Raw genomic sequence first — 15,733 nt, forward strand, 5'->3', positions numbered from 1 at the left:
TTCTCACGCCGCGGCGTCCTCCAGGTCTTAGAGCCCTCCGTCTGTTGCCGGCGCCTTGTGTTTGGTCGGGCGCCCTCTGGACGCCTGGAGGCGGTAGAGCGGTGGTAGCGGAGCCGGCTGCTGTGAGGATGATCAGAGCGCCAGGACTGGGGAGACAGACAGCTGCAGCAGCAGGTAGTGTCCTGTGTCTACACTATATACTGTGCTGTATCCAGTGCTGGGGTGAGTGTGGCTGTGTGCGGGCTGCTCTGCTGCTGCTGTCACTGAGCACAACTTCCATCCTACACGAATCAACAAGTTCACCCAGAGAGGAGAGCAGCTGCCTGCGCTACAGGGGAGAAGCTACTGCATCACCCTGCGTGTATCTAAGCCTGCTGCCATACAGTGTCCTGCGTGTATCTAAGCCTGCTGCCATACAGTGTCCTGCATGTATCACCTTGTATGTATCTAAACCTGCTGCCATACAGTGTCCTGCATGTATCACCTTGTATGTATCTAAGCCTGCTGCCATACAGTGCCCTGCATGTATCACCTTGTATGTATCTAAGCCTGCTGCCATACAGTGTCCTGCATGTATCACCCTGCGTGTATCTAAGCCTGCTGCCATACAGTGCCCTGTATGTATCTAAGCCTGCTGCCATAGTGTTCTGCCTGTATCACCTTGTATGTATCTAAGCCTGCTGCCATACAGTGTCCTGCATGTATCACCTTGTATGTATCTAAGCCTGCTGCCATACAGTGTCCTGCATGTATCACCCTGCGTGTATCTAAGCCTGCTGCCATACAGTGTCCTGCATGTATCACCTTGAATGTATCTAAGCCTGCTGCCATACAGTGTCCTGCATGTATCACCCTGCGTGTATCTAAGCCTGCTGCCATACAGTGTCCTGCATGTAGCACCTTGTATGTATCTAAGACTTGTCTGTACTTAGATACAATGTACATCATGCATCACCTTGTAGGTATCTAAGTCTTTTGTCAGTGTTTGCATACAATGTACTACTTGCATAACCTTCTGTGTATCTAAGCCCTGTCAGTCAGTGCTTAGATACACTGTGCTGCAGGTGCCTGGTATGCTCTGAGGACTCAGCTGTTGCATTCATTACTGCAGCGCTCTCCAGCTTCCATTCTGCAGGCTGTCAGGGCAGGATGGGGGTTGTAGTTCAGAAGCAGTTGGGGATCACAGCCGTACTATACAAGGTGGTAGCCGATGCCTATACTGATACAATGTATTGGTTATTTGTGTAACCATCTATACTATACTTCCTGGAGTCCGTAGATGAGACATCTGTATGTCCTGCAGGATTATACATGTAGGTCATTAGGAATATGGATACATGTATACTGCTGTACTAGTAGACAGCGGGGGAGCAGGGTTTTTATATGTCTGTTTATGGCCACAGTCACACATGGCAGATTTGTAGCAGCAATTCTTGCAACTAAGGGCCCTTTTACACGGAAAGATTATCTGACAGATTATCTGCCAAAGATTTGAAGCCAAAACCAGGAGTGGATTTCAAAAGAGGAGAAATCTCAGGCTTTCCTTTATTACCTGATCTCTGTTTATAGTCCATTCCTGGCTTTGGCTTCAAATCTTTGGCAGATAATCTGTCAGATAATCTTTTCGTGTAAAAGGGCCCTAACAATCCGTTACTTTCCTCCTGGATAGGGTGACAGGTGCACAGACTTCTGCAAGAGTCCTGCAGATAGATTGTACAGGTGGAACAAATCTGCAACAGAGTGTGTGTGTGTGAATAGATTCAAAACGTATGTTTACACATGGCAGATTGTGACTTTTCTATTGAACTTAAATCTGCAACAAATCCACAATGTATTTGTGACGTGTGACTATATCCATAGACCAGGTTCATATTAGCATAAGAAGTCTAGGCTCAGCTGCAGGTCTGATGAGTGAACTGGCGGTTATCATCAGACCTGTGGTCAGGACGGTACTTGCAATTAAGAAAAGTGTCTGAGTTCGGAATTCAACTGACCTGGCATCTGCAGAAGTTGGATGCCACCCTAAGGAGTCCTGAAAAACATGAATACAGCCTATGGCAGCCTTATGGCTGCATCCATTTTGTCCAGACACCGGGAGTTGAATGCCGAACTACTTGCATTTAGTATACAAGACACACAGATTGATCCGTATTACACTCAGGGCCGTATTTACCACTAGTCACCAGTAACAGTGGTCCAGTGCCTAGGGCAGCACCTTGCAAGGGAAAGGAAACATTTTTTTTTTTTTTTTTTTAATTTTCAAATTTTTTTTTTTACTCTCCCACTTCCCATTCAGACTTGCCAGTAAATCTGTTGTTTTTACGTGTGTGTGTGGTATGGCGGTGTTATCCAGTCACAGTATGGTGGTATTGGTCAGGTCTGGTATGGCGGTGTTATCCAGTCACAGTATGGTAGTATTGGTTAGGTCTAGTATGGCGGTGTTATCCAGTCACAGTATGGTGGTATTGGTCAGGTCTGGTATGGCGGTGTTATCCAGTCACAGTATGGTAGTATTGGTTAGGTCTAGTATGGCGGTGTTATCCAGTCACAGTATGGCGGTATTGGTTAGGTCTGGTATGGCGGTGTTATCCAGTCACAGTATGGTAGTATTGGTTAGGTCTAGTATGGCGGTGTTATCCAGTCACAGTATGGCGGTATTGGTTAGGTCTAGTGTAGCGGTGTTATCCAGTCACAGTTTGGCGGTATTGGTCAGGTCTGGTATGGCGGTGTTACCCAGTCACAGTATGGTATTGGTCATTTCTGGTATGGCGGTGTTACCCAGTCACAGTATGGTGGTATTGTTCAGGTCTGGTCTGGCGGTGTTACCCAGTCACAGTATGGTGGTATTGTTCAGGTGTGGTATGGCGGTGTTACCCAGTCACAGTATGGTATTGGTCAGGTCTGGTATGGCGGTGTTACCCAGTCACAGTATGGTATTGGTCAGGTTTGGTATGGCGGTGGTAAATGTGATGTCTGGAGCTGTTACCTACCAATCTACCAATCCTGTGGTGAGAATTTCTTTGTGGAAATTTGAGTACCCAAAAAAAAAAAAAAAGTAGGTTTTTAATGCATACAAAGACATGGTGGACCATGTTTTTCAGTATGTTAAAATGAAATCTAATGTAAGGGATAAAGTATAATGAATGCAAAAACTTAGCATAACCCAAAAAAGTCTAATAAAAATAAAAACCCTATTGGAAGATTTGTCCTTTTTTTCTTTGTTTTGCACATATTCCTTTATCCTATCTGTGTGCAGTCACAATTCTATAGGGCTTGTGCACAGAACACACCCGACATGTACGTATCCACGATTACTCGATCTTCCGGTGGCAGGAGCGATGGCACACCTATCAGATAAAGCTGCCTAATGATGGGTATGCTTTACAATACTGACTGAAATGCTCCATGTGAACCTAGCCTAATAAGGCTCTCTTCCCAGGGGTGTATGCCTGTGTATACACCTCCATATTATTACAGCTCCTGGCTCCTGCTGGTCTTATATAAGGCCCCACCCCCTTTCCCCCGTCAGGCGCACGCCTCTTAGTGAATTCGGCCGGCCGGGCGCCCGACGTACTAAATCTACACTTGCTTCCAGCAGGTTTAGATTTGGATCATGGTTTACGCCTGCGAGCAGGTGTAAATTATGATATATGAGGCGCGGAAGGAGGCCACGCCTTCTCCCCGCCTTGTCATGCTCCCCCAGCCGCCCATCGGGTGAGCGGGGCATACGGCAGGTGTACGCCAGGGAGAAGGGGCGAATCTGCACATTCTTCCTGCTAGCGTACACCTTGGGCGAACCATTCATAAATGTCCCCCTAAGGGTACAAACAACATACCGGATCCGCAGCGGATTTCTCTATGCGAATTTGCAGCAAACTCCACTGCAGATCCCTTGCCTGTTAGTTTCTATGAGAATACATCCTGCTGCGAGTATGTAAGTGACAGCCCCCTCACCCCCCCCCCACCGGCTGGAGCATACATTACCTGCTCTGTGATCCAGCTTGCTTCGTGGCCTCCCGGCATCTGGACGTCACGCTCAGCCAATCAGTGCGCTGCTGCAGGACATGGTAGTGATTGGCTGAGCGGGAGGTCCAGGAGCCAGAGAAGCAGATGGAAGGGCGGACAGGTAATGTGTTACCCTGGCAGGGGCTACACTCCCGCTACAGGGGCTACACTCCCGCTACAGGGGCTACACTCCCGCTCAATCTGCTGTCATTCAGTACATTTGAAATTGGTCTCAAAGGGTTTTTCCAGTAAGCAGAAGAGGGCTAAAGCTTTCTGCTTGCCAGGACGCATTTGTTTGACCCCACATCTTGGAAGTAAAGCCTACACCACACACGATTGTAACGCTTTTTTTTTCCCCCACCCTTCAAAGTCAGACAATTCATGAGGAAAAACTGCAAAGAGTATAGCTCAGGAAAATGTGGGGCATATAGGCAGGGCGATAATATCAGCTGCTGCTGCCCTAGGCACTAAACCTAATGACGCCCCATCTTCACTCACCATTTAGCATTTTCTAGTTTATTAGAACATTATATTGATATCTGATCAGTCTTAGGCCGTGTTCCCACATTTGCTGTACGTCCCCACATGCAGCCGAAACCAGACCCTCATGCGATAACCAATAGGCGAATGGCCAATAATCCTGGTAACAGCACATGACTACTGGGGAAGAAATGAGAACCTGTTTTCGGCCACATGCATTTCTCTAGAAACATTGTCTGAATCACCTTTTTCATGGTTTCTAACTGCTTAAAACATAAACAAAAATCCATATTGAATCAATGATTAGAGCCATCTGCATATTGTCTGAGGGAATTCTCACCACAAGATTGGTAGGCAATAGCTCCAGGTGTCACATTTACCACCGCCACACCAATACTGCCATACCAAACCAATACCGCCATACTGTGACTGGATAACACCGCCATACCAGACCTGAACAATACCGCCATACTGTGACTGGATAACACTGCCATACCAGGCCTGACCAGTACTGCCATACCAGACCTGACCAATACCGCCATACTGTGACTGGATAACATCGCCATACCAGACCTGAACAATACTGCCAAACTGTGACTGTATAACACCGCCATACTGTGACTGGATAACACCATCATACCAGGCCTGAACAATGCCACCATACCAGACCTGAACAATACCACGATACTGTGACTGGATAACACTGCCATACCAGACCTGACCAATACCACCATACTGTGACTGGATAACACCGCCATACCAGACCTGAACAATACCCCCAAACTGTGACTGTATAACACCGCCATACTGTGACTGGATAACACCATCATACCAGGCCTGAACAATGCCGCCATACCAGACCTGACCCATACCACCATACTATGACTGGATAACACTGCCATACTGTGACTAGATAACACCGCCACACCAGACCTGAACAGTACCGCCATACTGCGACTGGATAACACCGCCATATTAGACCTGACCAATACCGCCATACTGTGACTGGATAACACCGCCACACCAGACCTGACCAATACCGCCATACTGTGACTGGATAACACTGCCACACCAGACTTGACCAATACCGCCATACTGTGACTGGATAACACTGCGATACCAGACCTGAACAGTACCACTTCGGCTGCCCAGGCATGATGGGAAATGTAGTTTTGCAACAGCTGAAGGGCTGAAGGTTCCCCATCCCTTATTTATCCAGTCCACCTCAAGCATGATGCATATAACATATCACCTATCCTCTCGATGATTTATAGCTTGTTTATGGGAACAAAACCCATTGTTTAAGGCTTCATACTGACACATCAAAAAGCAAACTAAACAATAAACTCAAAGCATTTTGCAGGCTTCTTACAAAGCTCACACTCAGGCTGTGTTTTTTTTTTTCCCCCTGTACATTCAGTATATACTGTATGTATGTAACCTGCCAAAAAGGAATTTTGCCCTATACCCTGGCATGCTGATAGTGGGCCCGTTGATTTTAATGGATCAGTGCATTAAACACAATACTCCTGCTGTCACTACACCACAGTATATGTTGATATCTGTCTTTTATAGTTTACCAATGTGTACTCCAAACATACAGGGAGACTGTGACATGAATATAGCCGGTGTGCAGCGGAGCCACCACTGCTGCTTCTTTATTTGTTCTGCTTCTAGCACATTTTTTGGAGTACGATGCAGTTGTTTCAGAAACAGTATACTCTGCGGGTCTTGTTTTTGTGGGGTATATATGTTGTTTTTTCCATATTGACTGTCCTGTGGTTTTCCATAGCAGACATTTTAGGAACATTTTATAGTACAGTCGTGTGCCTGCTTCCAGGACTAAACATTTAGATAGAGTAGGTCAGGTTTCTTCTCTCCTATAGCACTCTGTCATTAGTCCACACTGCTCACTCAATGCTTAAAGGGAACCTGTTGCTGCTCTTCTGCTATGTAAACTCTCCCCAGAAGCATTTAGATGTGTTGCACAGCGTTGCATTAAATGCTTGCAATAAAAAGTTTCCTGGACTGGCTAGAGCACGACTGCCAAGCTGGTGGGATGGTTCTAGCTGCAGGTTTCTGTATTTTAGCCCAGTGCCCCTGATTGTTTGCAGTTCATACCTGCAGCCTGTGAGCCGCTAAAGACGGGATTCCCACACTGCCTGGCGCAATGATACAACGTTGTCATATCTGCCCGGGAGTCCTAAAATCCCATCCCTGAGACTTACAGATTACTGGTATGAAGAGAAGAACAGCTACACCCAACTATTTCAGTATGGGGGCACTATTACAGTATGGGGGCACTGGCACTATTACAGTATGGGGGCAGTGGCACTATTACTGTATAGGGCCATTATTACTGTATGGGGCACTGACACTATATTTCAGTATGGGGACATTATTACTGTACAAGTGCACTGGCAATATTATAGTATGGGGCACTATTTCAGTATGGGGGTATTATTACTGTATTGAGCACTGGCACTATTATAGTACAAGGGTATTATTATTGTATGGGGGCAATGCCACTATTATAGTATAGTATAGGGGCATTATGTTCCTCCATGAGCGATTTTATGGTTGTACCGTTCTCCCTTTCGAGTGTGTGTGCACTGTTGTTTTTATAAAAATTGAAAATCCTTAATGAAATTGAGAATTAAAAAAAAAAAAAACTATAGGGGCATTATTACTGTATGGGGCACTGGCACTATTATAGTATTAGGGTATTACTGTACAGGGCACTGACACTATTATAGTATTAGGGTATTACTGTATGGGGGCACTGACACTATTATAGTATGGGGCATTATTACTGTATGGGGCACGGGCACTATTTCAGTATGGGGGCATTATTACTGTATGCGGGCATTATTTCTGTATGGGGGCACTAGCACTATTATAGTATGGGGGCATTATTACTGTTTTGGGCACTGGCACTTTTATTGTATGGGGCATTATTATTGTATGGGTGGCTGGCACTATTATAATATGGGGTATTATTACTTTATAGGGCACTGGCACTGTTATAGTATGGGGCATTATTATTTTATGGGGCACTGGCACTATTATAGTATGGGGTATTACTGTATGGGGGCACTGGCACTATTATAGTTTGGGGTATTACTGTATAGGGCACTGGCACTGTTATAGTATGGGGCATTATTATTGTATGGGGAGCTTGCACTATTATAGTATTAGGGCATTATTACTGTTTTGGGCCCTGGCACTTTTATTGTATGGGGCATTATTATTGTATGGGTGGCTGGCACTATTATAATATGGGGTATTATTACTTTATAGGGCACTGGCACTGTTATAGTATGGGGCATTATTATTTTATGGGGCACTGGCACTATTATAGTATGGGGTATTACTGTATGGGGGCACTGGCACTATTATAGTTTGGGGTATTACTGTATAGGGCACTGGCACTGTTATAGTATGGAGCATTATTATTGTATGGGGAGCTGGCACTATTATAATATGGGGTATTATTACTGTACAGGGCACTGGCACTATTATAGTATGGGGTATTACTGTATAGGGCACTGGCACTGTTATAGTATTGGGGCATTATTATTTTATGGGGCACTGGCACTGTTATAGAATGGGGCATTATTATTTTATGGGGCACTGGCACTGTTATAGAATGGGGCATTATTATTTTATGGGGCCCTGGCACTATTATAGTATGGGGTATTATTACTGTATGGGGGCCCTGGCACTATTATAGTATGGGGTATTACTGTATAGGGCACTGGCACTGTTATAGTATTGGGGCATTATTACTGTACGAGGGCACTGTCACTGTTATAGTATGGGGCATTATTATTGTAACAATAATTTTGTATCCAGTTTGAGAGGAATATAGCTTCTGGGATACAGCATGAAATAATTTTTGTTGGGATTCGCTTTGTGTGTGTCTATGTAAAATGTGCCATGAACAGTATGTGCCCATACCAAGCTATGGTGTCTGTGTTAAGAATCTTTACATGACACATTTATTATACAGCCATATGTATGAGTTCTGTGACTGTTGTGCCAGATTTGTAATGCTAGACGTCTGAATTGTATACTTGGCTCCCTCTGGCTGCCCTTCCATGTGCAGCTTGTGTTTCTTACACTTCCATCATGTTGATTTCAAGTGCACCATCTACAATTATTATCTTGCAGTTTAGCATAAGCCACTCATAGTATTATTAGTAGCGTGCACCTGTGTGCCCATCCAGGCACCTGCAGCACCACCAGCAATGGCAGCCAGAGGTTGTACTCACAGGATACACTGACACTTGGAAATCTCTAATAACAAGAACATATCACATTCTTTTTTTATTTTGTGTGTGTCTGATCAATAAATAGTGTTGCTCCTTCTATATTGCCCTGATAAAGCCGCACAATCTACCCGTTTCGTTACCTGTGTCTAGAGGGAAGTTATTATGATCCCCAAGGATTAAATCATATTGGAAAATGACATTAGGTTTGAAAAAAAATAAAAATAATAAAACCCTTTCCGGCAGCGGATCTAATGAGACAGCTCCATGAGAAGATCTTTATTGTTAAAGAGTATAAGGACTTTTATGGCAGGTACAATCGATATCTTGTCCTAATGGAGATATCTGGAACCTTATTCTCAAATCTGAACTTTTCTGTATTCTATAAAAATTTCAGAATAAAGATGGTAATATTATAGAATGTCACTTTAGTTTATGTATTTATGGTCAACCCAAAAATAATAGTGTCATACATAGTAGCCTTCATAGTGACTCTGATAGTTATTACTGCCCAAATAGCACCCCAGGAAATGTCAGTGTACTGATAGTGTCCCTGAAAGTAATATCTGCAAAGCACAGCACCCTAACACAGATAGAGGCTCTACAATATATGTTCCCCCAGTATTACACGTATTGGCCAATAAGCGTCCCTATAGTAATAGCGCCACATAGTGCCAACTAAAAATAATTGTATATAGTGGGCATTTCTCTGAATTAACAATAATGCCCACAAATTAAAGGGGTCTTTCAGGATTAAAAGCATGGCCACTTTCTTCCAGAACAGCACCACTCCGGTCCCCTGTTCAGGTGGCATTTTTCATCTTTGTTGCATTAGGGTGCTTTCACACACACCGGATCCGCAGCGGATTTTACAGTGCGGATTTAATGCTGTGTTCATTCATTTAGTCAAATCCGCTGCAGATCCGGTAAGTGTGAAGGCATCCTAAAGGTTAATTGAGCCCAATTGTAATATCACCCACAACCAGAGGACATGGGTGGTGCTGTTTTTGGAAGAAAGTAGCTGTGCTTTTTCTAATCCTGCATAACTCCTTTCATTGTACCAGTCAGAGTATCTAGAAGCCTGCCCCCAGCAGTAACTGCCCCCATTGTATCCCTTAAAATAATAGTGTCTCCTGAGCTCTGGTGCAAATTTTGTGCATGGCTAATGGATGCATGACATATATACAGGACCTGCCTGCAATCGATGGGCTTCTCTGCGCTGCTGTAGACGATTCCATAGACCAGTATGGAAGGTTCTCTCTTATACATGTACAGGCTTGTCCTGCCTTTATTTAAAGGGGTTTGCCACTTTATAGTAAAATTGCTCACTGTATAGTATTAGTAACTGTACTTGCAGCCCTTACTGACAGCAGCTCCCTGTGTATCTCATTGAGCTAATATCAGACTCCCCTTCACCAGGCTGTGCTGTCCTGCTCTGTGGTAAAGCTGTCTACAAGATGGCTGACATGGAGGAGCATGTGACCATGCCCCACCCCCAAGTGTCCAACACTGAGCCTGTATATGCCTATGGTGGACACTGGGGGCGGTGCATGGTCACATGCTCCTCCATGTCGGCCATCTTAAGGACAGATTTAACCAGAGCAGGGCAGTCCAGCCTGCTGGAGGGAAGTTTGGTACACAGGGAGCTGCTGTCAGTATATACAGTGAGTACAGTTACTAATACTGTATACTGAACTATTTTACTATAAAGTGGCCTTCCCCTTTAACCTCTCCCAGCAGCAGGTTTATCATCAGCTCGGACCTTACCTTTCCCAATACTTGCTGCATTTTATATGCAATACCAAACTACCTCCAATACTCCAGAATTGGCAATGTTTCCGCGTATCCGTCCTTTTTTTCCTCGGAGCCATTCATTAGTTGCCAGAAGTAAACATTAGTTTTACATAAAGCAAAGATCATTTGTATGTGCGGAGATAGAAATAGTCATTTGTTAGAATCTCTCCGCGATGTTCTGCAGCCCACAGTCTAAAAAGACCATTTATTCCTGTTTGCTAATAGCTGGCATAAAATCCTATTATTAAAATATTTTGTTAGCCAATAAGCCATTCTGCTGCCTAAAACGGTAGTTTAGAATTAGAATGGATCTAGTGGGATTCGGAATGCTTTGTTTGTGTAGTCGAGTAGATTTTACAATTGTAAAAATCCAGTGTCCTTATGTATTTCTCCGGTCATGTCAGAATGTGCGACCGGGCCAGCGATTGGCTGCAGCATCCTGTCAGTATATGGGAGCAAGTATACACTATGCGGGCTCCGCGAATGAGTGGTTGAGTGCTTGCCTACATGCTCAACACTATACGAACCATAGAAAAGCAAGCAGGTATGCACTGGGTACTTATAAGACCCAGTGTAATCTTATATATCCCCCGTAATGGGGATAGGAAAAGCAGCATGTATAGCATAATGAATAATGCCCAATAGTGCAATATCCGTACCAAACAAGACCTATAGGAACCAAAGTGCAAGTGCAATTCTAAAAGTGCCCATGCAACAAAAATAATAGCTATAGTTTATGGGGACATCATGGCACTTTTACTTGGGACTCTAGAATGCCCGTTGCACTGGATAGGAAGCATAAAAATCTATGTATGTACACACACACACACACACACACACACACACACACACACACACACATATATATATATATATATATATATATATATATATATATATATATATATATATATCTTATTAAGTTTCCTTCTCAGGATTAGCATGGTGAGAGTAAACGTCCATCCTGCTCCCTTTTTTATCGGACGGCTTTGTTTTCAGTGCTGGTTCCAGTCCTGCTGATCTTTGTATCAGGGAAACAAAACCGCCTAGTAAGTAAGGGGAGCAGGCCATTTACCCTCACCATGTTAACCCTGGGAAGGGGCAAATATATATTTTTCAAGTTACATTTTTTAACCGCTTAAGAACTGATGCAATTTTTTCTTTTGCGCTCTTGTTTTTTCCTCCTTGTGTTTGAAAGGCCATAGCGCAAAGCATTAAAGGTTTTCTATGGGGATTTACTATGGCTCTGTACAGTTCCTGTTATCGACAGAGGTGGCAGCAGAGAGTACAGTGTCAAACTGGAAAGAATACACTAGTTCCTGCAGGGCATACAGCAGCTGCTAGGTACTGGAAGGCTTGACCTTTAAATAAAAGTAATTTACAGATTTTTATAATTTTCTGACACCATTTGATTTGAAAATGTTTTTTTTTTCCCACCGGAGTACCCTTTAACTTTACATTACTTGAATAGAGTTTTACTGACAGTGATGTGCCAGTATTTACGTGGCATTTTCCTTTTGCAGCGAGTTGATTGTTGGTATTTTGGCCACAAATGGTAGCCCTTACTCTGTATGGATGAGAAGCGCTCTGTAATTATCTGTGTGGTAGGGACCATCCCATTTACTATGATAAAAGGCTTTTTATTGCTATAGGATTACTGTAGCTGGGAGGTAGGTGGAATTACATGAGTATAGACGTGAGTGGTTATGTAAATTGTTCGCAGTCAGCTGTACAGCATTTAAAGTCTATTGTGTTTTGTATAGGAGACTGCATCGATTTATTGGATCTAAGTAAATTACCATTAAAGAAACATTTCCTTGCTTCACAGTGGTAAACATATATACATACATAAGAAGCGTTGCTGCACTTTGTAGAATATTTAGATTCTTGTAACATAACATGTAAGGCCTTCTTGTGAGCCATGAATAATTCATGGGGGATATGTTAAGGGTCTATTCACACACATTGGATATACATTATTAGTCGGGGAATATGCAGATGCTTTCATTGTACTGTATAATACTGACGGGTACAAATGCATTCATAAGTAGGGATGTGGTTGTGTTCACAATTAGCCCATCACATTTAATCTCAGGGTAAAGAGTACAGCACCACCATCATTTTGCAGTGATTCAGATTAACTCCATATAAAGTTCAAGTAGAATTTTATTGACATGTTCTTAGTTGCGTTCTACAGCAAAAGCCATGGTGGGTAAACGGCTTATTACTCATCAAAGGGATCTCATTGTTGAAAGGTATCATTCAGAAGTACACAAATATTTCCAAGGCATCAGATAAACTGTGGAACACTGACAAGTACTGGTTGTGTACTGCATGTGACAACAATCTCCAATATCTCTTCATATGTCTGGCTGTGGGGTAGGGGTGACAAGATGAAAGCCTTTTCTTACAAGGATAAACCTTGAAGCTTGGCCATGTTTTTTCCCTGTTTTGTATAGTGCTGTGTGCAGTGCTTGATTCGAGCAGAAGATTGGGAACAGTTCTGCAGTTTCCATCTCAAACGTTCGGCCCTTGTTGCCCCTTTCTGCTGCCACTCAACAGAAGTTGAGTAATAGACGGGGAAAAAACAACAACATTTCATTAGGTTCTATTACAAAGTAATATAAGTTTATTAAAGCAATGTGCAGGTTAGTATGAGATAATGTAAATGGCCTTAGCCAAGCTACTACAAGATACCAACAGGTTAGTATGAGATAACCTGCTGACATACTCCCTTGAAAGGGACCTGTCACTTTCACATTTTGCAGACATGTCATAATGATCAGTCAGGATCTGGGTTTTAAGAGCCTGACTGATCACTAGAGCAAGTGGGGAGAAGCATGCAAAAGGGTCCTTCTCTCCGCGCTCTGTGTGCGTGTGTGTGACACAAGATGGTTCTATAGACATACAGGAGGACCTTTATGAAGACTGACGTATGAGTAAAATAAAACCATGCTCCCTTTTCCCAGATGGATTTAGGCCGCATGCTTCTTAGTAAACTCGTCCGGCCTTGCCGCCCTGCACAACAAATCTACACCTACTAGAAGTTTGTGTCATGATTTATGCCAGCAAGCAATCATGATGAAGTCAGGTGCGGGATGAGGCCATCCCGCCTTTTGGCCCCCCTGCCCCCCCATAAGGTAAGCGGGGGATACAGCAGGCGTACGCGAGGGAGAAAGGTCAAATCTTTTGAAATGTCTCTAAGAAACGTCCAAAGCTTCCTCAGTTTACAGGTATTCGGCAAGCTTCAATTGGCCACCAAGATTTAGACAAAGATTGGAGCAGCTGTGATCTGCCTAACATAGCACTCGTTCCTGGCCTTCAGGCATGGGAAATGTTTCTTCACCATGTATCATATGGCTGTATGACTGTACCACCGACCATAAGACACCTGCTGCAGAGTATACTACTGAGCCCCAGACAATGAGCCATGAATATTACAAGGGCTTGTTGGGTCTATCTGCCATTGCATGTAGAGCTGTGCTAGGAGTGTATATGTGACGTTCATGTCGCCCATATGGATCTGTATGTCGTCTTCTGGATCTTCTGCTCCTAGGCTCTTCTTCCTCAAGCTATTCCTCTGACTGCACCAATTGCTGCAGAGGCAGCAGAGCCGATAACTAGGCTCACCGATGGTTATAAATAAGGCATTGGATGATTTGTATAAAGCTCTATTCCTAAGACAGGCCTACAAATTTCAGAAGCTACAAGTTATGCCGGATGTTGTCTCCGTGTAGCAGATGCAGCAATGTATAGCATATGAAGTCATTTTTATACCGTTCTACTAAAACTCATGTTTTCTCTGTCTATGTGCAGAGAGATTTCTGCAGTGCATAAAACAGCCATAAACTAGTTAATGCTTATATCATCTTCCCCAGCATCTTTACAGCCGGGGCTTGGAGCCAAACAAACCACACTGAACGCCTGTAACCGAGCCAAACACAATCCTAATCATAGGCTGTTACTGTTAGTTATTCTGCGAGCCCAGCTCCACACTACAACATTGTGCGTGCGACGCAGACCGAAGATTTGCTGGACTTGTTTACTGTCCCCTGGAGAACATCCAGAAACACAAAATAAAGCGTGCACCCGGCCAATCCATAATGGGCAATCATTTACATGTGCCCCATGCAAATGTCTGAAATTAAATCAGCATACATTGGAGAGAAGTATGAAATATAGGAATATGGCTCGATAGACGAGGGAAGAGTGTGTTATTCATTATATTTCATACAGTAGGATTATAGTCCTGCTGGGAACATACTATGCCAGCTGACCTGACACCACAGTGTATAACACGCATTATTATCTGCATATGTGCATAGTGTAGGAGTACATGTCACTGCGCCCTTTGTCATGGGTCAGATTTGTAAAGGATTTTTCTTCCTTTAACAATAGATTCCCTATTATAGCTACTTTTTTGGATCATCAGAAACCGTTCTAGCCCTTTCTTCCAAACTATGTAATGTAAAGGCTAACATAGATATCCAAAAGAGATTTGCATCCATGTAATAGTAAGCAACCCCAATAACCCCAGAGAGATCTATCAAGGGACTGCCCTGATGACACATGACACATAGGGGAAAGATGTTAAAGGGGTTGTCCAGCAAAAATCTTTTTCTTTCAGATCAACTGATATCAGAAAGTTATATAGATTTGTAATTTACTTCTATTTAAGTCTTCCCATACTTATCAGCTGCTGTATGTCATGCAGGAAATGTTTTATTTTCAGTCTGACACAGTGCTCTCTGCTGACATCTCTGGCCAAGACAGGAATTCTATTATAAAAAAACGGATCAAAATGGGTCCATTTTTTTAGGGTACGTTTACACTTACCGGATCTGCAGCGGATTTCTCGCTGCGTATTGGCAGCGAGACACGCTACGGATCCCTGCCCAGTAAATACCATGGGCAGACAAACTCGTAGCATGATGCACATCCCGCTGCAAGTTTGTCAGCAGCCCGTCCCCGTTAACCCCCCCGCCGCCGGAGCGTATACATCACCTGGTCCCCGCTCCGGCTTGCTTCGGGGGTTCTCGGCACGTCCCGCTTGGCCAATCAGTGTGCTCCCCCGCCACAGCGCACTGATTGCCTGAGTGGCCCATGAAGCAGCCGGGAGCCCCGAAGCAAGCTGGAGCGGGCAGCAGGTAAACTATACGCTCCAGCGGCGGTGGGTCAAAGGG

General features: G+C 43.9%; 1 protein-coding gene across 2 annotated transcripts in view; it reads left to right on the forward strand.

Moving 5' to 3' along the window:
• Window positions 1-96: 96 nt before the first annotated feature.
• The window catches only part of TSPAN4 (tetraspanin 4), a 422,638-nt gene continuing 407,001 nt past the window's right edge, over window positions 97-15,733 (forward strand). For both annotated transcript variants that reach the window (XM_069965625.1, XM_069965626.1), the window contains exon 1: window positions 97-174. The gene's annotated coding sequence lies outside the window, so the exon portion shown is untranslated. The remainder of the gene's footprint in view (window positions 175-15,733) is intronic.

Source organism: Dendropsophus ebraccatus, chromosome 4, assembly GCF_027789765.1.
Source record: "Dendropsophus ebraccatus isolate aDenEbr1 chromosome 4, aDenEbr1.pat, whole genome shotgun sequence".
Taxonomy (NCBI): Eukaryota; Metazoa; Chordata; class Amphibia; order Anura; family Hylidae; genus Dendropsophus; species Dendropsophus ebraccatus.